Raw genomic sequence first — 24077 nt, 5'->3', positions numbered from 1 at the left:
ACCCAAACACTTCATCACCTACAGGCAGGGGTTCACAAAAGAGAAGACAGTGGGAGGGAGGGAAGAGACTGATTATTTACATTTTAAACACGCTTTGGCAATGCAAAGGTCTGAAAGTTGTCACGCCAATAAAGCATAACTGAACTGAAATTAAGGGAGCAAGAGAAACAACAAGACAAGTGAGTTAGAGGTGTATGAAGCACGCCTTGGCAGGGAGGTTGTAAAACACGCAAGAATAGAGACAAGCACAAGTCCACATTTCCATATGAAATGACCGCTGCTGCTACTTCTGTTGACAGTCTTGCTTGTACTAATCTGACGCAAGCTGCTGAAGAAGAAATATTTTCTTTGTTACCTGTTAAGTACATGCTTTGATAACATTAAGTCTCCATTTACAGTAAAAAAGATTTATCATCTGACCTGCCAAACGTGCCATTTAACAATCCTCTTGAAGGTCTAATTATCATGCTTTATGAGATTTTACTGGACTCAATCATTTGACTGTTGCTGAGTACATCCTGCAGCTAATTTTCACATGAATTTAAACATTTTGTTTCCAGTCTCAACAAGTCATACTTTCCAAACTGTAAATACAGAATGACGGGGGAGGAAAACATGAAGTCCATTTAAAATCTTGGACTAGCAGATTTCTGCACCCATAAACACCTGTGTAAACCTTATGTCTACAGGACTTTTAAAAATAAAATCAGTGCATAAGAGAAAGATGACAGTGTTTTTGGCAGGTTTAGACACAGCTGGAAGTCTCAAGCACGCCCAATTCCCCAAAAACCAGTGACCCTGACCTGACACTTGGGTCTACAATCTGTGAAGCTACTAAAGTGTCGACGTTACTGTTCCAAACGAGGCAGTTTGACAACTGTGTATTGTGTAATGCAAGTGTGAACAAGCCAATGGAAGCTTTACATGTAACATTTAGGAGCCAATTCACTTTTAATGAGAGGTACTTCCATCTGGCTCACAGCTAGATAAGGTAACAGAGGAAACCACTCACAAACAAACGGATAGCAGTGCACCAGGAAGTGGATTTGTTGAGGCTCAGGTGCAGTTGTGATTCATTTTTTGTTTAGGTCATGCTAGTACTCTCATGTTAAGCGAAGACAGAAACAGGTCCTTTGAGTCAGGTAAAGGTTTTACATTCATGAGGAGCTCTAGTCAGAGCAAAGAATCGACTATAGGTTAGTCCTTGGTTGTCAATAGGGCTCTTCTGAACAGTCCTAAGGGGTTTACCACGTAGTGAGATTAGTGGGTTAGACTATGTATGTAAATCTGAGCAAAAAATTGTTTTATTTTATCTACAAAGTTGTTGTTCCTCTTACTGAACTACTGGATGTGTCTGTCATGTTCTCTGGTCCACACTGGCTTTAAAATAAGCCTTCTATAAAACCACAGGTGGCATTGTACATTAATAGATCACTATATTATGGATCAGGATGATGTTGACTTGCATATGAAATGCAGTATAATCCCTTCAAACCATACCATAATGTTACCACTTTGAATAAGTTTTACACTGTATATTACAGCTGATAGAACACCAATCAGTTAGTCTATTTGGTATTAATCATAGGTAATATTGAATCCGTAATATAAATTTCTCTTTGATTTTCCTGAAATACTAAAACAATTTCCTCATATCTTTCATAAACAGTGTCAGTATAAATAAATGCAGTTCTTACGCATAACATCAAATCTGCTGGTTAAAGTTTAAAGTGTAGGAGCTGTAAAATGTGCAAGTTAGCTGTTACGTTAGAAATAAATGCAGTGGTAAAATAAATGTACTGACTTGTGAACTCACATAGTTATTATTTTCTGCTACTATTCTACTCTTGCCTTAATTGAAGCAACAGTGTTGATTTTTACTGAAGTACCTTTTTATATTCCTCAAAGGTGGAAGTAGTCAGAATGGACTAATCAACTTTAAGAGTCAAATGATGCACTAAACACACTATCTGACTCATGTTATGGGAACGCACCCAAAGCCTGAAGGAGAAAGCCTGGGTTAACAGAGCACATTGATAACCACCTTCATGGTACCCCTTATTTCTGACTGAGGCTTTAGGGTTGTTGAGCCAGCTAAGGCACAGAATGGCTCTGTTGAACTTACTTCGTGGTACAACCCTCTGCTTGCTGACTGGAGACTTTGTGAACCAGGTGAATGACAATTTCCTCACTAACAGTACTCCGCTGTCTCTAAGCAAGGTTGTACTTTTGCACATAGTCAGAGACCATCACTACATGTATTCCATCCAAGGACATTTTGTTAGCAGAGTGCTGGAATATCACTTTGAGTGTGTGTAGCAGCCAGCTCTGGCCCCAAATTTAATCCCTGAATGAAACAAAGACAACGGCAACACATGAGCATTTCCTTTGGGGGGTAATGTTGTAACTTCTTTTGCTTTGGCAGTCACATCTTTTCCACAGCAGGAAAAACAACTGAGTAACAGTGCTGCTTAGCAGCTTGTTACCATGGAGAAGCCACACAGTGCTGGGATATAAGGGACAAGGCAAAACTGAACTCCACACACACTCATACACAAAACCTCTCACCTTGTGTTTTAATGAGCAGATATCACACACACACACACACACACACACACACACACACACACAAATAAAACAAGCAGGGACTCCCTTTGGCATTAGTAACAGATCTAGAATTACCTCACTGTTACAGAGCCAATGACTCACTCTCTCTCTGTCTCTCTTGCGCTCTCTCACACAGACACAGACACACACAATCAGGCAGGCAGGAACAGCTGTCATTCTTGTGAGCAAGAGCTGAGCTCTATTCGCCGGACATGTGCTGCTGATGTTGTGCCAGAACAGTAAACTAAAATTATGTATGCCTCTGCCAACCACTCAAGTTGCAGTTACAGTTTATATCCATGTCTGTCCAGACTCATATATATATATATATATATATATATATATATATATATATATATATATATATATATATATATATATATATATATATATATATCCATGACAGTAGACAATGCTTCAAATATAGATGTTGCTGGAAGAAGACTTCATATTCTGGAATTTGGATACTTCTCAGATGTCTTCAACCAGGCAGCACATAAGATGTATACAATCAGCACAGTTTAAAGATGGACATCCAAGATTAGTGTCACCAATTCAGTATCTGACCAGCTGTCTCCCTTTCTGTTCTTGAGACATGACACTGAGTAGACACAGTGAAGTTGACCTTTGATCTTTTGGATATAAAATGCCATCATAATTAGCGGAAGAATTTTTGACTTATGGCCATTAGCATGTTTTGTGAGGTCACAGTGACATTGACCTTTGACAACCAGACTCTAATTAGTTCATCGGTGAGTCCAAGTAGACATTTGTGCCAAATTTGAAAAAATACCCTCAAGGTGTTCTTGACATATCGCATTCACAAAAATGAGACAGACAAGTTCATATTGACATTGACCTTTGACCTCCAAAATCTAATCAGTTCATTGTTGAGTCCAAGAGCATGTTTCAGCCAAATTTGGAAAAAAAAAAATAAAAAATTCTCGATGCATTCTTGACATATCATGTTCATGAGAATGGGACAGACGGACAGGCAGACAACCTGAAAACACAACTCCTCCAGCCACGATTATCGCCAGTGTGGAGGCATAAAAAAAAGCAAAGGTCTGACAAGCTTGGTCATAGACACATGCTCACATAAACACATAGCAGCTCACCCACCCGTTGATAAGATTAAATACCGCCTGAAAGCACCAACAGAGTTGTGAAGTGGGAGAAGTTATTTTGGGCATTATTTTCTCCCATAGACATGGTTACATGACTCACAGTAAGAGCCCTTCAGCTTGGACTAAACTTACCTGGTTAAATCATTAATACAAAATATTAAGAACTGCTTAAGAAATATCTGGTTCTTGAGAAAAAGTCAAAGTTGAAAGCTAGTGTACATGGTGATTTGCACCACTATTGATGGGTGAAGCTTAAGAAGACAGTGCTAAAAATCAAGTCATTTTATATTCTGATTCAGTGTGGGTGAATTCCACAACTATGACGTCATGCCTTATTTCTCAACTGTAACAAAGTGTTTCGAATCTGCAAACACTATGATTCACAACTCTGACTAGCTTCTTATCCATGCCAACAGCCGCCAAGGTTCATGGGCATCATAGTATTTAGACCCGTCTGCTTGGCAAAAATGACAGAAAAAGCATATCTCAGACTTGAAGATGAAACAATTAAAACTGTTGGCCACAACATAAAAGGGTCGTTACATGATGCAAGAGGAGGATCATTATCCACATTACATCAAATATTCTGATATTTGTTTTGCCAAACTCTACATACATTTAGCAGTGTGACATGTAATTAAATCTTAAGACAACCCTTGCCATAAGAAGGCTTAAAACTTACTCAGAAATGTCACATAAAAGGAATTCTGTAGAGACAATCCCCTCTGTATTGCCATGTGACACCAGGCACACACGAGCACACACAGGTAGTCATGTGACAGCAGCAGCAACACAAGCAGACACAGCTCAGATGGACTGCATTAAAATCAAATACAAGATGAGTCAACCAAGCTTTTTGCATAATGCTGAGGATGCGAAGGTGAGGTTGGTGAAACAAATTTGCCAAGGCCCATCAGCAAAAAAACTATGGGGTGCTGAAAAAAGGTGCATCATCAAGTGTGTTGCAACTTTTCAGTCCCAAGCACAAAAATATAAATAAACTTTACTCAAGCAATGTTTCCAAGAAGAGACAGTACCATAGGCACATTATAGCTAATCTACTGAACCACCCGAATCATCACAACAGAATATTGCCTGACCAATAGATTATGGCAAGAAAAACTGTTTCTTTCTTTCATTCATTCATTCATTCATTCATTCATTCTCATAACCGCTTATCCTCTTAAGGATCACGGGGGGCTGGAGCCTATCCCAGCTGACACTGGGCGAGAGGCAGGGTACAACCTGTACAGGTTGCCAGGCTATCACAGGGCTGACACATAGAGACAGACAACCATCCATGCTCACATTCACAACTATGGCCAATTTAGAGCCACCAATTAACCAAACCACCAAGTGGGAGGAAGCCGGAATACCTGGAGAAAACCCATGCTGACAGGGCGAGAAACTGGGCTCGTACCGGGACCGCCTCTTACTGTAAGGCAACAGTGCTAACCACTACATCACCGTGCCCCCAAAACTGTTCAAGCACATAGATTAACATTTGGACTGTCCCACACGAAAGATGACCAATGTGAAAGAAATGTGGCGATATCTTTGGTTGTGGCTCTAAAATGGTGGTCCTACGTCACACAGTGAGAGGTTCAAGGATGGCCGTTGTTAGCCTAGCGATCAAAGACATTCTGGGATAAAACAGTGACAGTGTCAGAATATTAGGATGCCCGTCTCACAGTGTGACTGCTGTTAGCACCTATGTCTCCTCACCAACCAATAGAGTTGGCAGCAGAAGCCTTGTCTGTATGATGTGTCCTCCAGTTCTTACCATGAGGCAGAAGGACGAAGCACGGATAGAAATAGCGATGGAGTTGCAGCTGCCAGGTGAGCAACCTAGCAGCTGGCAAACACACACACAGACACATCGCAGTATATAGTGCCCAAAATTCTTTAGGTTATTTAATAATGTGATCCTCTATATTGAAATTGGAGAGGTAATAACCCGTTGGACAGGTAATGACCCATGCAGTGTCCTTGCGCCCTCAGTATGGGAGGCTACTGCATCGCACATCGCAGCCTGCGATTCAGTAGGTGCTGTCATCAGATAATCTGCATACATCAAACTCTATGCCATTTAAATGAATAAGAATACTGTTTTGGAACTTTTTAGAATTATTATTACCAACAAAAAACAAAAAAACATTCCCACAGTAGGCTATAGCCTAATAACATTTGAGTCCTTTTGGGGAGTGACTAGTCAACAACCTGTAAAACATCCTACACAAGGTTAGTTAGCTAGCTATTCATCATATCACCAGCCTCGATTTCTTCTCTTCTCTTTGCAGTGATATTACAGGCCACAAAGGCAAGTCCGGTAACACCTCGGGTTGATGTGCCAGGTGTCCAAACCATTAGAGCCACTGTTAGCACACATAGGGGGTTACATCATCTTCACCGCAAAACTCACAATGTAAATCCAATCGGCCACCAACAGGCTATACCACTGAGGAGAAAACCAAAACACAGCATGGGAAAACAGTTTGTAATCTCTAGGATTTCACAGAAAGGCCACATATCAATGTAAGCATGTGAGAATGGGTCAACATTTAGCACAGTGCCAACATGTGTGTAAATGCTACACAACTGTGACCAAATACACTGCATTGGTGACATGATAGAACCAATATTAAATAAGCTGTGAGGTACGCTACCTCAAGCATACCACAAACAACGGGCTGACAGGCTCTACATGCAAATACAGACAGAGGACATCTAATAAACACATATGTATTGGTATTTGTTGCTACATGTGTGCACTTTGACAATTCAATTGACAATTGTCTGTTTTTTTATTTATCATTTGCAAATGTTTGATTTAATTAGATTGACAATTTTGATTTTCTATTTGTGAGTGCACCAAAAAATCAAAGCGGCTCTATGCGAAACTCAGAGCATACAAGCTGCCTGGAAATGGGAGGGTGGCAGAGCTGGCGCTTAACAGCTAATGGTGCTAACTCCATAAACAACGGCAACAGTGCTGAGAGAGCTAATGGTGTTAATTGAGGGGAACCAGAAGGTGGGCGCTATGCTTCAGCAACATTGCAGTTATGGAATCAGTGGTAACTGTCTTATGAGTGCAGTGCAATGAGTTAGCCAGTGGGATACACATATGTAACATTCATGAATGGCCGGACCGGCTTACCACAACAAACCACAGAGAAGCTCAGATTACATAGCACACACTGAGGGAGCACGACCTCATTCTCTGCTCAGGACATCATTACGCCACTATATCTTTATATAACAAATGGTGGTTTGCTGCCATATTAATGCTCTGAATGTCACATACAGAACCTTTACGTTGCCAACTATTTTGAAATTTGATTAATTGTTAAGCTTGTTGTTTTAGCATTTCATGTTGTTTTAGCATTTCATACAAGGGTATCTATTGAATTGTCCTCAGTTTCCAAAGTAGCTGAAAGACTGGTGGCAGAGCAGCTCATTAAACATCTGAATGACAGTCCTTACAACCTAAATCCAATGCAGTTTGGCTTCAGAAAACACCACTCTACTGAGACAGCCATTTGCTTTTTTTTTTGAAAACTTAAAGTCTAAAATTGACACTGGGGGTGTCATAGGAGCTGTTTTTCTTGACTTAAGAAAGGCGTTTGACACTGAATCATCAGATCTTATTAACTAAGCTGTCACATTTTAACTTTTCTGTAAAAGCACTGCAATGGATAGAATCATATATTGGGCAGAGGAAACAGTGTGTTAGAGTTCATAATACAACATCCACAACCTCTGAAAATAATCTTGGTGTACCGCAGGGCTCGGTCTTGGGACCACTTTTGTTTAGTCTGTACATTAATGACCTGCCCAATTGTTGTCTGTCAAATGTAGCTTTCCAGATGTATGCTGATGATGCAGTTGCGTATGTGCATGCTAAAACAAAATGCCAAGCTGCACGAGTTATCAGCAGCTATGTCTAATGTGTCCAACTGGCTGAGACTTTCCCATTTACATCTCAACATGTCAAAAACTGTTTGTATGTTCTTTTCTAAAAAGGCAAATGTTGATGTGGCTACTGATGTGCTTGTCCATGGAACAAAACTTGAAGTTGTACAGGAGTTTAAATATCTAGGAATTATTATTGACTCACAGCTATGCTTCAAATAGCAAGTAAAAAAACTGTGAATACAACAAAATTCAATCTGTCAAACTTCAGATACATTCGAAACAACTTAACTACTGATTCTGCAAAATTATACCTAAGTGCGATGATCATGCTATATATGACCTACTGTATAACAACTTGGGTACTGGCATGCAAGTCCACACTAAAGCCTGTAGAAATTGCATATAAGCAGGCTCTAAAAGTCTTAGACAAAAAGCCCAACTCACACCACCATTGTAACATCTTGAAGAAACATGAATTGTTGAGTTGGGAAAATATAATAACATATGCAGAATGCAGATGCCACCTTAGTCTTCAAGATTCTCCATGGACTAGCTCCACTGCCATTAAAAGAATTTATAAAGACAAACTCAAACATGTCAACCAGAGCAGGGTCTAGAGGTGACTGTCTGGTCCCTTTCAGGAAAAGTGTTTTTGGGCAGTCACTTTTTTCATATCGAACGTCTCACTCATGGAACACGATACCAAGTGACATACGTGACTTATCAACCCTTACATCTTTCACTAAGCATCTAAAAATGTGGTTATTAGAGAATCAAAGCTGCAATCACAATGAATCCTAAAACCCATTGGATATGCTGTATTGGCATGTGTACTGGATTTAAATGATATTTGTATTGTTCTTTGTGTATCTGTCTGGTTGTCGGGGATGTTGCTGGTGACAAGCCAGTCTAGTGACCTTGTATGCTTACATACATTTGTTATGTATGCAAATTCTGTGAAATAGTGCGTACATAATTTTACCTATGTGTGCTAACCTGTGCAATAACACCTGCACACACATGTCTGTGTGTGTAAAATATGTGCAACAGGGCAACGTGCAATATACAACAGCACTTCAAAACTTAAGCAATTTAGCACTTAAGCAATCTAGCACTTTAACACTTGATATTCCAAATTCCTATGGTCACTTTATTCTGGTCTGTTATGAGTGACATGGTTTATTGTCTATCTGGACTGTTTATTGTACCTTTCATTCTTAATGTCATTGTATTTTGCTATTGTATCTCTGTTTTATTGACTGTACATCAACATCAACCAGCCCAGGGACAAAGGATGGAAATTAGCCAATGGCTACAATCCTACATATTTACATGCAAGTGTCTATTACTGTCCCTGTTATTTTAAAAAATAAATAAATATAAATACAAATCTGTTTTTTTCCATTATACATTAAATCTAAATAGTTAAATATTTTCTATACAGTAACATATTTTCTACATAACTGACAAAAAACTCAATCTTGTTTTTCTTGCTGTCCCAAATATATACTGATGTATGCATCAAACCGTGATCTCTGCAAACGATTACAGCTCAGCTACAAACAGTTGCTGAGTATGAGCCACTACAACTGAGCTATATTACTTTTTCATCCAACTAAAGAAAATATGCAAAAGCAAACCTTTATGTTCTGCATTTCACCAAGTATGAAGATTTCATGAGGATGAGTCTTTCCTATCCATGACATAAATCCCTGTCATCTTGGCATCTGTCAACATCCATCCACATATGACAACCACCCCGGTGGCTACATTACCGAACGACTAAGCCTCTTAAAAGCTACGGAAAACCCTCGGGTCAAAACAAGTTCATCTATGCTGCTGCATTACAGACAACCAACACTGTACAGAGCGCACTCAGCAAAAAACAAGAAGCCCATTTTTTGGCTCAGGATTGTATGGCTGCATGCTTATTTTAGCTGATTAGACCTCATCTCAAGACTGCAAGGGCATGTGCAGACTGATGGATTAGGATCCCTAAGTCACCTGTTAGTTTTGTTGCACCTTTTGGGGCTGGACAACTCCCACCTTTATCATCCAACTTCAACCTGAGTAGAAGCCAGTGAGAGTAACAGAACATATGTCGTATGGGTGTCCAAGTCATTTAAAAGGAAAAGGTTCCACTAGGATTTTTTAGTCGAGCTTTAGGCAGGTTTCCATTTGGGTTTGGAGACCAGGCTTTTACCTGGATTTATTCCTACAATCACATCTGTGACTTGGTTGTAAATGTGTTAAGTCTGGATCCTGAGTACTCTTTAGTGCAGTTTCACTGTAATAATATGCAGAACTCTAAACCAGTGGTTTTAACTTCATTCCTCTGGACCCTGAGTATTACTGGTTTTCATTACAGTCATCCAATCAAGGGCTGATTTACCACTGCGATTAATGCATTTGTCTGGCAGCACCAGACAAGTTAAAATACATGCTGAAAATTATTACAAGCTGTGAGCAGATGTGTTGCAATTCCAATCTTTGACAACAAATGGGACCACCTCTCTTCTTATCAATGCCATGCAGCTCTCAAGCCTATATTGATCTTTAATGAATGAAAACTGAATCTATATTTGGTGTAAATCATCCGAGAGGACAAGAGACCCTGCTGATGAGCAGACTGATGGCCACAGTGTTATCTGACCGTAGAAAGCAGAGGGCCACTGAGTTATTGGTCTGGCCATATAATCAACGCCGATAGGATGTTACACTATCATTATTGCCGGAACTTGGCTTCGATAGTGGCCAATGGCTGCACAGTCTCCACCAGTCACACAGGGACACGCATCACCGATCGGACCTGAAGAGGGGAGGGTTGTATTAAATGGAGCAAAAGGAGCTGACTGTTGATACGGCACCAGAGAAAGCAGCTCCCTTCTGCTCTGTGATTGTGTCTAAGTTGTTCTTCATTTTAACATGTATTTACATGAAGTTTATAGCTGGACTGCAACAGCGCTAATAGCACTATAGCAAAAGTCTGTGAGTCTGTAACTGTTTTATATCAACATTGTATTGTTTTTTATGTTTGACGGATCATGGAGAAATTAATGTGAGTATTTTGAAAACACAAAATGACTCCACTTAGGTATGAAATACATATATCAAATACAAGGACTAGAAATACTGTCTCTCTCTGATCACCGTATTGCATGGAAGCTCCACACACAAAGTAAAGATGAAGTCATTGTGTATCTGAAAATCTCAGGTTGATGTTGAGGAAAATTAAAGGATAATTTCAGCATTTCTCAACCTGGACCCTATCTCCCTGTGTAAACTGATTAAAGAGACTGATGTGAACAATTTTTTTTTTTTTACTTGGGCCAGTATTGAGGGAGCCAGCAGCGGCTGGCAGCAGCCTGGGCAACTTAAGTGTCTCTTTACCTTTCATTCGATCCATTTATAGAAGATGTATTTTAGTGTTTTCTAACAGATTTTCAATTTCATAGATGATTATTTACCTGATTTCAAATACAGCTCAGGCTTTAGAATTCTGTCGCCGCCATTATTTGTCACGGAATCTATGTATGAAAAATGGAAGAACAGCAAGAGAGAGAAAAGGCAGCTGAGGTTTACTTCTTAATTATTTTACCATTTACACATTAATTACTTCTTGCTGATGCTTCTTGTTATTACACTAATTTCCTTTGCTGCTCTAACACCACAAGTTTCCCCGCTGTGGGAATAACAAATGATTGTCTTATTTGAAAAGACCGTGTGTAGAGGTTCGTACAATGACTAACATTACTGTGGTCATTCATAGCCAGTAGGGATCTCCCTGATGTATAGGAAGGGCAAATGTAGGCATATAAATATAATAAAAATATATTACAGGTTGTATAATACCAAAGCAAAAAAAATCTTGTTTTTCCACGTGCGCACACTGTGGCATAGACAGTGTCAGCTTGTTGATGTCACTTATTTTATCATTACAAATGTCAGCTGATGAAAATGGGTAATCAATATAGATTTGTTATAATCAGTGCTGTATCAGTTGATATTTTGGACCTTCTAATTGTTTATTGATTGTTTTTGCTGTTATTCTGCCGTGCTTTCATGTGTGACACTATGCACAGTAAACATAATCACGTTAGCTAATAGCGTTAGCCTACCTCCACTTGTCTGCAGCAGGTAAATCCACTCTTGGAACAGTAGTTTTCTTTAAGAAAATAAGCTCCTGATATCTTCTGCTCTTGGCAGCAGTCATCCCTGTGGTCACTGCAGACCTGCAGGTCTTCATAGGCAGTGTATGGACAGGTGTGTTAGGATCCATTTGTAGCACAACTAGCCAAAACTCTAGCGCACCTATATCCAACAAAGTGTATGACAACTGCTCGGAGATTCACTCCTCATTTTGTCGGCACAGGTCGGAAATGCACAAATCTGAACCACTCCTTACAACATAGGCATTTTCCCTCTGTGGGGAGAGGGTCACAGCAACATCAGAAACTCCATGGTCTCTCTGCTTTCCATCCTGCAGAGCCTCCGCTGCCTCTTTCCTCTCTCTCTCCTTGACCACTCTTCTCCGCATATACTCCGTTCACATAAATGCAGCAGCGGTCAAATCCAAAGGCGTCATCCACATTATTGAACTCAGGTAAATCATCATCCATGACACTAAATATCTTTCAGATAACAATGAACTACAGTAAAATGTAAACTACTCTGATTACTATACCCTCTCCAGAACTCAGACACAATTTCCACTGTTGTTTTCCTGCAACAAGTGACATCTGGTGATACTGTGATATTTCAGAAGGAGACTTCTGTGTAAGGAGGTAATAACAAACACACTGGATCAAGTGAAAGGTAAAGGGACACTTTAGACAAATAACAATCTGAGTGTCAAAAATAACTACTTTTAATGGACATACAGTGACGATGTTTAGTTGCCCCATGTGCTTCCATTATAGCTCGTTCTACAGCTCCCTCAATACTGGACCAACTTCAAAAGTTGTTGTTCACATCAGTCTTTTTGATCAATAGACATGGGAAAATAGGGTCCAGGTTGAAAAATGCTGAAGTTATCCTTTAATAGCTATAAAACAATAATCACTCCCACCTGTATTTTTACAGTTAGTTTTATGTTCAGTTCCAGATTTATGTACCTATGTAGGTATTCATTAGTTAATATTCAGCGATCCAGATTGATTTATTTAAGTATTTAACACCCTGACTTTGATGTTCAGTTTGACTGTTATCCAGTTTGTTGTAAAGTCAAAGACAGCTCATTTCCACCACCGTCAGATTTTTTCTGTGGGGCTTGGGGGTGATATCGGGTGATTATTTGGCTGTCAAGTTGCACGTTCCAAACTATTGCTATTAAATCAGCCTTTAAAAATCCATTATTGGTAAACCCCTAGTAAAAAGTTAAGCATTTTCATTTGTTTGTTTTTTGATTGTTAGTCATGAAAAGGGAAACATTTGCTGGTTGTCAATCAGGAAAATAATGTGACAAATACTTCTGTCATCAGTAACATACTGAACTGATGACCAAAGGACTTTTTATGCCCATGTACATATCCAAAATAGATATCCCTATTATATCTGCTCTGTTTCAACAAGCTGTATAATATGCCGTCAGTAATTATCAAATTAACGTGAACAAAGGTCATTAAAAGCACAATTTGTGACATTAACAGTCAGGGTTGGAAATTAACTTTCCTGTCCACGTGCCACTGTGGCTGGTGGATTCCAAAATCTATCACCCCTTAACAGATCATTATTTTTTGGTGACGGGTGAGTGAAGCAAATTAGCAGCCACTTGCATATTTTACCAGCATTTGGCTGGTATCTGGTGCTTATTTCCAACACTGTTGCAACTGAACTAGCAATATCAGGATGACGTCAAGGTTCTTCACCTAGAGTTTGGCGATATAGTCAAATATTTAATGCATACTTGAAAACATTAACAATGACTTAGGGTCAGGGTCTTCCTTATGAAATTGTTTAACAGAGCTTACCAACTCTGTATAGGCTCAGCTCTAAAGGTGTCATCTGACAAACTGTTCTGTTGTGTTATTGTATGTGTTTGTGGAGCATAAGTATATTGAGAAGAACACGTACAAACAGGCTCACCAGCATGTCATATGACTACAAACACAATCATACATTAAAAGGCACTGCATTTTGCATGTTGACATCTTTCTGCTCGAGTATGTGTTTCCCATCTGCATGCTCCCCTTTCATGTAAAGATAATGAAAACCTCCGACAGGATTAATTAAAAGATTCTATGTTTCCAACTGAGAATAAGTCATCTCCAATCATCACAGAGTGCACAACAACAGCAAGAGTTTTCAACCTTGCAAACTTAACATACTGCCCAGTTCATGCATTTCATGTTGCAGCATTTTTACATCTGAAGCTTTTGCATCAATGAAGACACTGGAGACTCCCTTGCTTGACTGAAGTAACTCAATTATAGGGTCCTACCGGGTTACCATTACAGTTCTGTTTCTAGCAGCACAGTTCCTAATACATCTACAGGTGTCCACGTTTACAATACGTGCTCAGCTGCTGCACACAGAGGTAAAGATGCAATAAAGCAGATCAGGGTAATCTCAGGAACAATAACAACAAAAAGCTGACATTCACTCGTCCTCCCCTTTGAGACAGGTCAAACACACACACACACAGTCACGGTGGCTCTCTGACAGCAGCCGTAGTCGTTACTTTGAGTAAACATAAGTCATCACTTCCTCCACATCCGTGACTAAACCGGGTTCTGCCAGTAACGTATCCACACAAAACAAAGCCATGATGGGTTTCTGTTGACCTGAACTAACCTGCTTTGAAAGCAAAATGGCCTTGTCTGGCAAGACAGACAACGGCGAAGCCTGGCTAGCATTAACTGTTACAGACACATAAGGCCTTGTCTTGCCGTAAAGCAGTACCCCGTAGCATAGAGGCTAGCTGAATCGGTGACTTGTTAGCTTAGCATGTGTGTGTGAACAAGCTAAGAAACCGATGCCTTAACGTTGTTCATGCATAGCTCAGCGGACGTTAACATAGACGTTTGCTCCTCAGGCATGCCAATCGACTGCACACCACAGAGAAGTGTGTATTTCAAAACGTCACGACAACAAACAAGCCACCGACACAGCTAGCCAGCTTTTTGCCAAGCACAGCTAGCTAACAGCCAACATTAGCACCGCGCTAATGAAGGAAGCTAACGTCTGCTACAGCGGGGCTGTTGTTTTCCCCCAGCACACACTACACTCGAAAAACCGATGTTCCACTCGCCACGGCACACCCGCTTACCTTGGGCGAAATATCCTTCAGTTCACTGCAGATCCAAGGGTGAATGTATGGCGAGGTGATAGATACAGGATCCTTCTTTATCGTCTCATTCGTTTGCTCGGTGTACACATTCGCACTGCTCCTGTAACAGAGACGAGACGCCAGGCGTTAAGTACCAGCCGCACCAGAGCGCGCGCAGTTGTTGAAGTTTGTCGCGAGAGCGCGCTCTGCATGAATCGCATATTGTAGCCTACAAATGGGTCCAAACTGACAATTACATTACAATTTAGAGTAAATACATGCATAACCCACTGCCTTACACCTAATTTCATACTTTCGTATTGTTTAAGGATATTTCACATAACACACACACTCACATGTTCACACGCACCTGCACTATCCCTGGAGAATCAAGGTTGACAGTGCTGCTCACGTTGCACTGTACTTTGACATCATTTTGCTTTCACTTCTCCAATTCGTTGTCATATCTTTTACCACAAGTGAATGCCCGTGTTTGGGTTGTATTGTAATTAAAGGACAACTGAGTTAAAAGCTTTAAATTATTTGGGGAAAAAATGATGATTGAATGAGTGGCAAAAGTCTTCAAGAACAAGTCTGGTAACGTTGAGATGAGTGCACCTACATATCCTGTACCCTGTGATCCTGTGAGAAGCTTCATTAACATTTCACTAGTGTGGGAAGACAATGGACACAATTTGACACTTTAATAGCCTAATTATGCTCCTTAATGACATTGCATGAGATTTTGGGCAGCTCTCATTATTTTTAACAGCAAATTACAAAAAGTTGACAGTCTGAAACTATCATGTTTCCCAGCAGAACACCAGTGTCTCAGCATTTGAGAATGAAGCCGTGTGATTCAGTCTTGATGCTGAGCATACATGTAACTGGGTGAGATTAAGATTAAGAGGTCATGTCGCTTCCTCCATAGTAATCTGGACATAAGGGAGTCCCCCCCTCACCACCACCAGCAGCAAGGGCATCAGGAGGGGGAGAGATTGGGAGAGAGACAGGGAGGAGTGAAGGGAGGCAGTGGGAGGGGCCACTACAGGCTGGGATTACAGAGGAGGATTGGTTATGTAAGTGCATTGTCCCAGTAGGCTGGCAGCAGCCTGAGCGCATGGGAGGGCAAGAGAAACTCACACAGCAAAAAAAAAAAAGTGAGAGATAGAACAGACTTTTGTAAATATAATCCTATTGTCCTGTCCTCAACAATGGTTTAGGCACTGTAAGTATACATCTTATTGTAATCATACAGACATACATTTCTCTCTGAATATATTGAGGACACCACTTCTTTCTCTGAACATTCAGCACAGTACAATGTAGACTACCTCTATCATGACAGTATCAGTATAACACCACCCCTTTATTTTGGATGTAAATGGTATGCTCTTTAATTATCATAAAATATAGACTGTAACACCTCCGTGTCCAATATATGGATAATATATTGAGGAATAACACTTTTTTTCTGGATAGCTTCCTATGTGAATATTCTCTCTAACAGTACATCACACCATCTTTTTGGCCACGCTGATGCTGGGACTAGGGGATGACTATGTCAGCCAGTAGGCCACTTTGGTCCAGACTGACCAAACTCAACAACTTTTGGATAGATTGCTGTAAAAATTTCCACAGACATTGATGGTCTCCAGGGGATAACTCTTAATGCTTTTGGGTAATCCCCTGACTTTTCCTCTAGCGCCACAATGAAGCTGACATTCATGTTTTTTAATAAAATGTCTTGACAACAGTTGGATGGATTACTTTGAAGTTTGGTACATGTAATGTCTGGATCTTAAGTTATCAGGGAACAAAGGTGAGCACATATGCAGGTGCTGGGCTAGTGGCCTGTCTCGGGCATTTCAAACAGTGTTGGCGAAACACTGATTTGTAATGTGAAACTGCTTTATTCAGTGTTTTTATCGGTTTAAATCCCTGGGTCTGTTTGTCTTGGAGAGGAGAAGATCACCCTGCCACCTTTTACTGGAAGCCAATTTATGGCTCCCAGTAAAAGGTGGCAAGGTGGTGCAGTGGTTAGCATGGTTGCCTCCCTGCAAGAGGGTTCCGTTTTGAACCCAGGGTGAGGGGCTCGAACCCCATGGTGAGAACCCTGTGGTGCGGGAGCCACTCTGTGTGGAGTTTGCGTGTTCTCCTGACATCAGCGTGGGTTTTCTCTTGGTACTCCAGCTTCCTCCCACAGTCCAAACACATTCAGGCTAGGTTAATTGGTGACTCTAAATTGTCCGCAGGTGTGAATGTGAGTGTCTGTCTCTCTGTGTCAGCCCTGTGATAGTCTGGCGACCTGTCCAGGGTGTACCCCGCCTTTCGCCCAGCGTCAGCCGGGATAGGCTCCAGCACCCCTGTGACCCTCAACAGGATAAGCAGTTATGGAAAATGAATGAATGAATGAATGAATGAATGAATGAATGGACACCAAATTAATTCTTACCACAGGGGATTTCAAATGTTTGCAATGTGCAATCATTCCTGCGAGATGCCACTGAATCTCCCTATATCATATACACTCTTGCTTTAATGGAAGTAACTTTTGTAATCCCTCAAAATTTCATCATCAGTTTCATCTTGTGCCATCATGTAGCCAAAATTTCAATTTGTCCAATCTTGTGTTTCATACCCAAATACTTGAAAATGCTACTTGCTACACTCTAAAAAAAAAACCCAAAACAAAACAAACAAACGAACAAACAAAACACTGAAAACATACTACCGAGTCAATTTTAACCAAGTTTGAGCCAATTGTGGTTCCCACTACTGGGTGAAACTATCGCACCAACTCAAGGGTAAAGTTTACCCACCACCCATGGGTAAAAAACCCACAACATCATTGTAGCTGTCAGCTGTTCTTAAAGTTGAGCACTAATTACCAAATGTTAGCATGCTAATATGCTAAACTAAGATGGTAAACATGGTAAATATGATACCTGCTAAACACCAGCATTGTTATAGTGAACAAGTGAGCATACCATGGAGATGTTAGCATTTAGCTCAAGGAAACGTTGTGCTAAGTAAAGGCTGAGCTGCTAGCATAGAGTCTTACTCTTAGTTATCCACTATATGACCCCCTGTATTTTTCTGAAAGAATTCAACCCACCATATCATAATCACTGCATAAACACTTCTTTCTACATACTATAAGTGACACTACTGCTGCTGCTACTTTAACTAGGCTAATCATAATAAAACACTTTCCCCAAATACACAACTGCTTTAAAGATTAAAAAACAATGCACTAGGCTGCTATAAAGTACAACGATAAAACAGAAGCACTGAATGAAATTCACACATAACTGTAAACTCTAGAGGATATAATAAAAAGAAGGCTATAAAATAAAAATATTCATAATAAAAAAATTCATTATTCATTCATTCATTCTTATAAAGTTTTATTTAAGAAGAGAATTAAATGTCTTTGCTAACTAGATCTGTGCTGACCAGTTATTCTGAAAGTCATCATCACTGAACAAGAGAAACTTTTTGGATGTCCTGTCCTGTCCCCTAGATGTGTTGGAGGCAATTATGAGTGAGCCCACTTCCCTATGATGATGAGAATTATACAGTGTGGGCAAACAGAGAAGGAATGAAAAGCAGCAGAGAGAGCAGCAAGGAGTATGTGGGAGAGGGGTTGGGGGAAGGAAGGGAGAGGAAGTGGGGCGATCCAAACCCAAGAGAATGTTAAGCCGCGCTGGTATGCTGCTAGAATTTGAATTTCTGGTCGGACATAACAACATACATATTGTTTTATTTTTTTCTTATTCAAGTGAAGAGGGTAAAGAAAAGATGCAGACAGAGTGGCTTGAGGAAAAGGAAAATTTGGGAGGGGGAGGTCAGGGGGATAGTTTGAAGAGAGGGGAGCCTGAGAGGAGAGTTTGGGATAAAGAGAGGAAGGAAGTGTGGAGACAGCAGTGATAGATGCAAGGGAGAGGGGAGAAGAGCAGAGGGTGGAGTGGAAAGACAAGTAAAAAGAAAGACGAGGGTGAGGAAGAGGAAGAAGGTGACTGGGAGCCGGCAGAACTGTTCATCAGCAAATTCCAGACATAACGCTGTTTGGCAGTGGATGCTTATCCTGAAACCAATGCAAATTCTTAGCTGTGGATTTCTCAGGCTTCTTACTGAGGAGTTGTTGTTTACAGCTGAGATTCTTGTGGAAAACCCTGACCGGACTGGTTTTGAACCCCTGTCCTCTAGCTCCAGTTGGCTGCCTGCAGCAGAGGAGGTCAAATGAGGGAAATAGCTGAGTATAAGGCAGGCAGCTGGTTGGATTGGGAATGGTATCTGAAGCATTGTTGGTTTGATGCTGCTGATGCGCTATTGTGCAAGGTGTTTGTCTCAGAATATGTTTGACTGAAATTTTATGTATTATCCAACATCAGGCCTATTGTTATCAATATTGTCATTATGATATGCCAATAGCGGCAGTTCATATCGTGAAACTGTAAAAGGACACCACTCATGTCTCTAAGCTAAATGTGACGCTCCTGTTAGAAGCTGGTTAACCTAGCATGTCATAAAGCCTGGAAACAAGCTAGCCTGGGTCTTTCCAAAGGTAACAAAGCACCTCACCAAGTCACACATTATATCTCATTTGTTTAACATGTACAAAAAATACTTCTTGGCAAGATGCAGTGACTACATTCTTAAACTCTAATAAAACCACAATTTGTTGATTTTACACTTCAGTTTTTGTACAGATTAAATAAACGACATATGACGTGTTAATTACAAGAGGCAAGCTCTGGGGCTGAGTGCAGATGTACAAAAAAACCTGCAGTTCCTTTAATGGCCTCTTGGGGCTGCCTCCAGAAGTGCCCACAGTCCCCCACTTGGCAGTAATATACTGGTGATGTATTCAAATATTAATAATATTTAAAATAATATTCATATTCAAATGTTATCAAAATACAAAGAACAGTTCAAAAATTCCAAATAGTTCCTGCTCGGCTCATAGACTTAAAATTGTGATGACGCCTCAGATATTTAAATCGCTTTTCTCAGCTCTAGTGACATTTTACAAACATAAAACCTCCATGGATCAAAAATTCATAATAGACAAATTCATAAATGACTTTGTTCGCCATTAGAGGGGTCCTGTCAACAGTTTTACAAGCATCTCTTTTATAATGGTTTCCTTGGGAATTTTTTTTGGGCTGCAGCAGATTTTTTCACTGCAATACCACGAGTGACCACTGGGAAAAAATATCTGCAAGGCTAAGCTGCTTTCCCGAGGGCCTGGTGATGTCATTGTATGTATGTCCATTATACAGTCTATGGTTTATTGGTGAGCTTAAAGTGCTAGTAGGCAGATTTCATAACATTTGGACAAAGCCAGGCTAGGTGTTCCCCCTGTTTCCTGTTTTTATGCTTAGCCAAGGTAAGCTAACAGGCAGTATCTTCATATTTAGCATATAGACATGTCAATCTTCTCATCTAACTCTCAGCATGAGCATATTTGCCAAAATGTCCAACTATTCCTTTAAGTGTATCTTTTCTCCTGTGAGAGTCTTGGGTCAGGTCTATCAAACTACAGCGTGGGCCAAAGTCCACATTGGGTCACATGACATGGTGTTGCAGGTTCCCACATGATGACAAGAGAATTATGACACTCACAAAGAGGTTGTTTTTATGGATAAAAAGCTTTAACAAACTCAGTGTCACATTACATCATGTCCTGTATTTCCTCTCACCAGCTTGCTGTGTAGCCTAAAGTCTTCTGGCTGCCAAATAACTTTACGGTGGATTAATGTAATTATGTGATTATGAAATCCGGCTATTAAGTCATGGTCTATGGGCAGTGATCAAAGCACAAGTGCAGCAAAAACAGCATTGTCTATGTCTTTATAACCATAACTACAAGGTTGTGTATTACACACACAGGACCATAGAGCAACAAGAAAGGCAATAAAGGACAGAGTCTGACTCAGAAAAACAGGGAAACGGTGGCACAGACAGATTTGAGGGGCCTAATTAACTGTGTAAAAGCCACAAGTCTATAATGGGCACCAGTGTTTCCCCATTTTGTGCTCAGAAGTGGTGGAAGGAGGCACAATCACATCCTGTGCCCACACAGGCCTGAAAGACTCCTACTTTGGCTATACAGAGCATCGCACAGGCATTATCTTGAAAGAGACATTCCTGTTGAGTTTTTCAAATGTGCATATATATATACATACATATAGATATATAGATATGTATGTTAGCGCTTTGAACACCACAAGCCGAGTGGCATCTAGTTCCATTATATTCCAGAGAAGGCTGATGTCTCTATGGCCGATATCTCCAACACTCGCCATCTCACACCAAAAAATCTAGACAGATAGATAGCACTAGGCTATAGGTAAGAAGAAACCTATGAATTTTTGATTCTGGAGTGAACTGTCCCTTTAAAATAACATATTTATACTCACAAAAAACTCTTCTTCATTATGAAGAATTTTCAAAAAACCCATAGGTGCTTAGGATTGAGCCCTGTAGGCATTATTTATATTGAATCCTGTAAAATGGTTCCACATTGAACTGTTTAGGGGTGTCATATATGTACCAAGATAGAGAAAAAGACTCAACGTTACGCCACTTGTTTTAAGAGTGTAGTGTAGTCTAGATCCAATGCTAAAAATTCCCAGGGAAACAAAATATTTGTTCTGTTCTTCCTGTAATCCAGAGTCAAACAGTGTTACTGCCAAATGAGCTGTGCAGTAGCCATACGCTTTGCATGCAAAGGCCTCTTATGGCAACAAGAAGCACCCCAATCTGTCCTGAATTAGACCCCCTGGTCCGCAGGGAATTCCCCCGAAGCTATTTCTTTGGCTCAGTCAGACCTGCGTATGATTAGCATCAGTATTTTTCACTGCAATCGAGGAATAATCTCCGGACACACACATTGTCAGTGTTGGCAAGTCACTTTGCCTAAAACACAAGCCACATGCATTTGCATAATGACAGCCAGGTTTGCGAGAAGCATGTTGCTTATGTAATGCTGCTGCTGGGTTGTGTTAGAACAGCATGTTTCTTTTGTCTCTGAAAAATAATGAATAATCAGATCGTATGATAATGTGGATTTGAGTCTAAGAGGTTTGTAAAAAACTGAATTCTCTGCTGGGAAAAAAAAGACTTTTACCTGTAAGTCCATGTGTCAGCTTAGCAGGGATCAGGCTGAATCCGATCTCCCTTAAACACAGCCCGCACACATTTGCATGAAGGCAAAGCGACTGAAACATGTGCGCTCCTTATATAATCATTACTCCAAACGTGTGTGATCCCTACACCTACAGGGCCTCCCCCTGAAAATCCCTCCATATCCAATATCAGGAAGTACAATATTAAGTTTCAGTCCGGCAGGATTGATTTCCTTTTGGCATCCGTCCTGTCTACATAGACACAACCTTTAACCCTGGGATTTTCAATGGGCCACTGGCTTTTTTGGCAGAATGTTGAATGGGTTTTTCCTTTTTATAATCAAATTGAAAACATGGAAATTGTTCAAAAAGGGGGACCACACCATCCTTAAAACGCCTACTATTATTTGACTCCTATGAATGTTTCACTGTCACAAAGCAAAGGAAAGCAGTGTTTTTGCAATGTGGGTGTTGGATACAAAGTAGAATGTAAGGGAGCGCTGGTTGGTCAAAGGCCTTTCACAACCAAACAGATGTTTTCAGTTATTCAGGCTCATTAGACCTCTGCTCAGGTTTAAGTTGGGTGGAGCTGAAAGTTTCCTGATGAACTGAATGTACGTTACAAGAAAAAAAAAAAGAAGGAAAAAGAAAGCCAAGGTTGTCCTGCCCTAACAGGTGAAACAACCCAAACAGGAGCGTCAGGGACATGCCATTCAAGCACAGTTTGGATGTGTAGGTGCCTTAAGACACTCCCTTTTAAAATATGGAATGAGGACAATGAAAATGGTGAATGAAAGTAGCAGTGACTGAGTGAATCAGATGAATAAAAAGCAGCAGTTTCTCTACTGCCTCCCAACACTGTCAGATTGAAACGTTTCAGTCTCTGGAGGTAAACATGAAGCAATGAGCTACATGGATACATTTGGGACTCAGGCTAAAAATAAAAGCTGATGCCATGGAGACTCACAAAAACCCTCCTCTGTTCACTTGATTAGGACTCTTAGCCATGTGCCCCAGATGTCATCTCTTACAGATCCTGCCTCAGTTATCCTGTCAGGTGAGGCAATGACTTAAGCTTTAAGTTATCTTAGCAGAAACTCCCTCACATATGTTATTTCTTTTCCTCTGACCTTCTTAAAACCCAATATGTTAAAGATATTAAAATGCTAACTCTTCTTTGACATGACCATAAAGCATTGTTCTTACATCAAATAAGGAAGGTTTAATGGTTTATATGATATATGGGTTAACAATGAAAAGTATATATTAATATATATAATTAATATATATATAAGTCATTCACAGGCAAAAAAAAGTACAGTATGTTATGTTACAGTAAAAATGTAAATCATCTAAATCTAAATTAAATCTTATTGTCAATTTTTTTTTACACATTGAAACATTTGGAGCCTGTCACCCCCATAATTATGCAGAACAGTAGGCCTAATAAAATGTCAACGGGTGAGTTATATACAAATTCACCCCTGTACAGTAGTCATGATGGGGGAAATTACCTACAGAGACCAAAACTGTTCTTTGTACCAGGCTGTAAACATGTTTATTTCTCTTGTTAAGTTTGGCATTTTAACATGGTGGTCTATGGGGATTGACTGGCTTCGGGAACTAGCCTCAAGTGGCCATTCAAAGAACTGTACTTTCTTAGTACTTTCATATTGGCTTCATTTTGCAGCCACTGAGGTTGCCACTTGGGGTCGGTCAGGCACGATAGCAACATGTCCTCACTCTGACCTCAACACATACGTTTGGTAACGACGTTACACTTCAAGATATGATGTGCAAGGCACCCTGGCTGTGTTGGTTGTTGATGCTCTGGGACACCTTGTCAAGTTCTGCCTGTTACATGCATTGTCAGTTTTCAAAATACAATTCTGTTTTCACAGGAAATGTACATACAGTCAAAATAAATGCACTTCATCGGTACAACACTGCAAACTGACTTTTTTTTTTCAACAACAAAAACATGTGGTTCTGTTCAGGCAACGAAAGCATGTGGTTGAGTTTAGG

The 24077-nt window shown here is 40.2% G+C and overlaps 1 protein-coding gene across 1 annotated transcript in view; it reads right to left on the bottom strand.

Moving 5' to 3' along the window:
• siah1 (siah E3 ubiquitin protein ligase 1) overlaps positions 1–15083 on the bottom strand; it is a 37545-nt gene extending 22462 nt beyond the window's left edge. The window contains exon 1 of the mRNA XM_033635561.2: positions 14917–15083. The gene's annotated coding sequence lies outside the window, so the exon portion shown is untranslated. The remainder of the gene's footprint in view (positions 1–14916) is intronic.
• Between the last annotated feature and the right edge of the window lie 8994 nt (positions 15084–24077).

This window comes from Epinephelus lanceolatus, chromosome 5 (genome assembly GCF_041903045.1).
Source record: "Epinephelus lanceolatus isolate andai-2023 chromosome 5, ASM4190304v1, whole genome shotgun sequence".
Taxonomy (NCBI): Eukaryota; Metazoa; Chordata; class Actinopteri; order Perciformes; family Serranidae; genus Epinephelus; species Epinephelus lanceolatus.
Note: the sequence above shows the minus strand (reverse complement) of the source record. Positions and strands in the feature narration are given on the sequence as shown.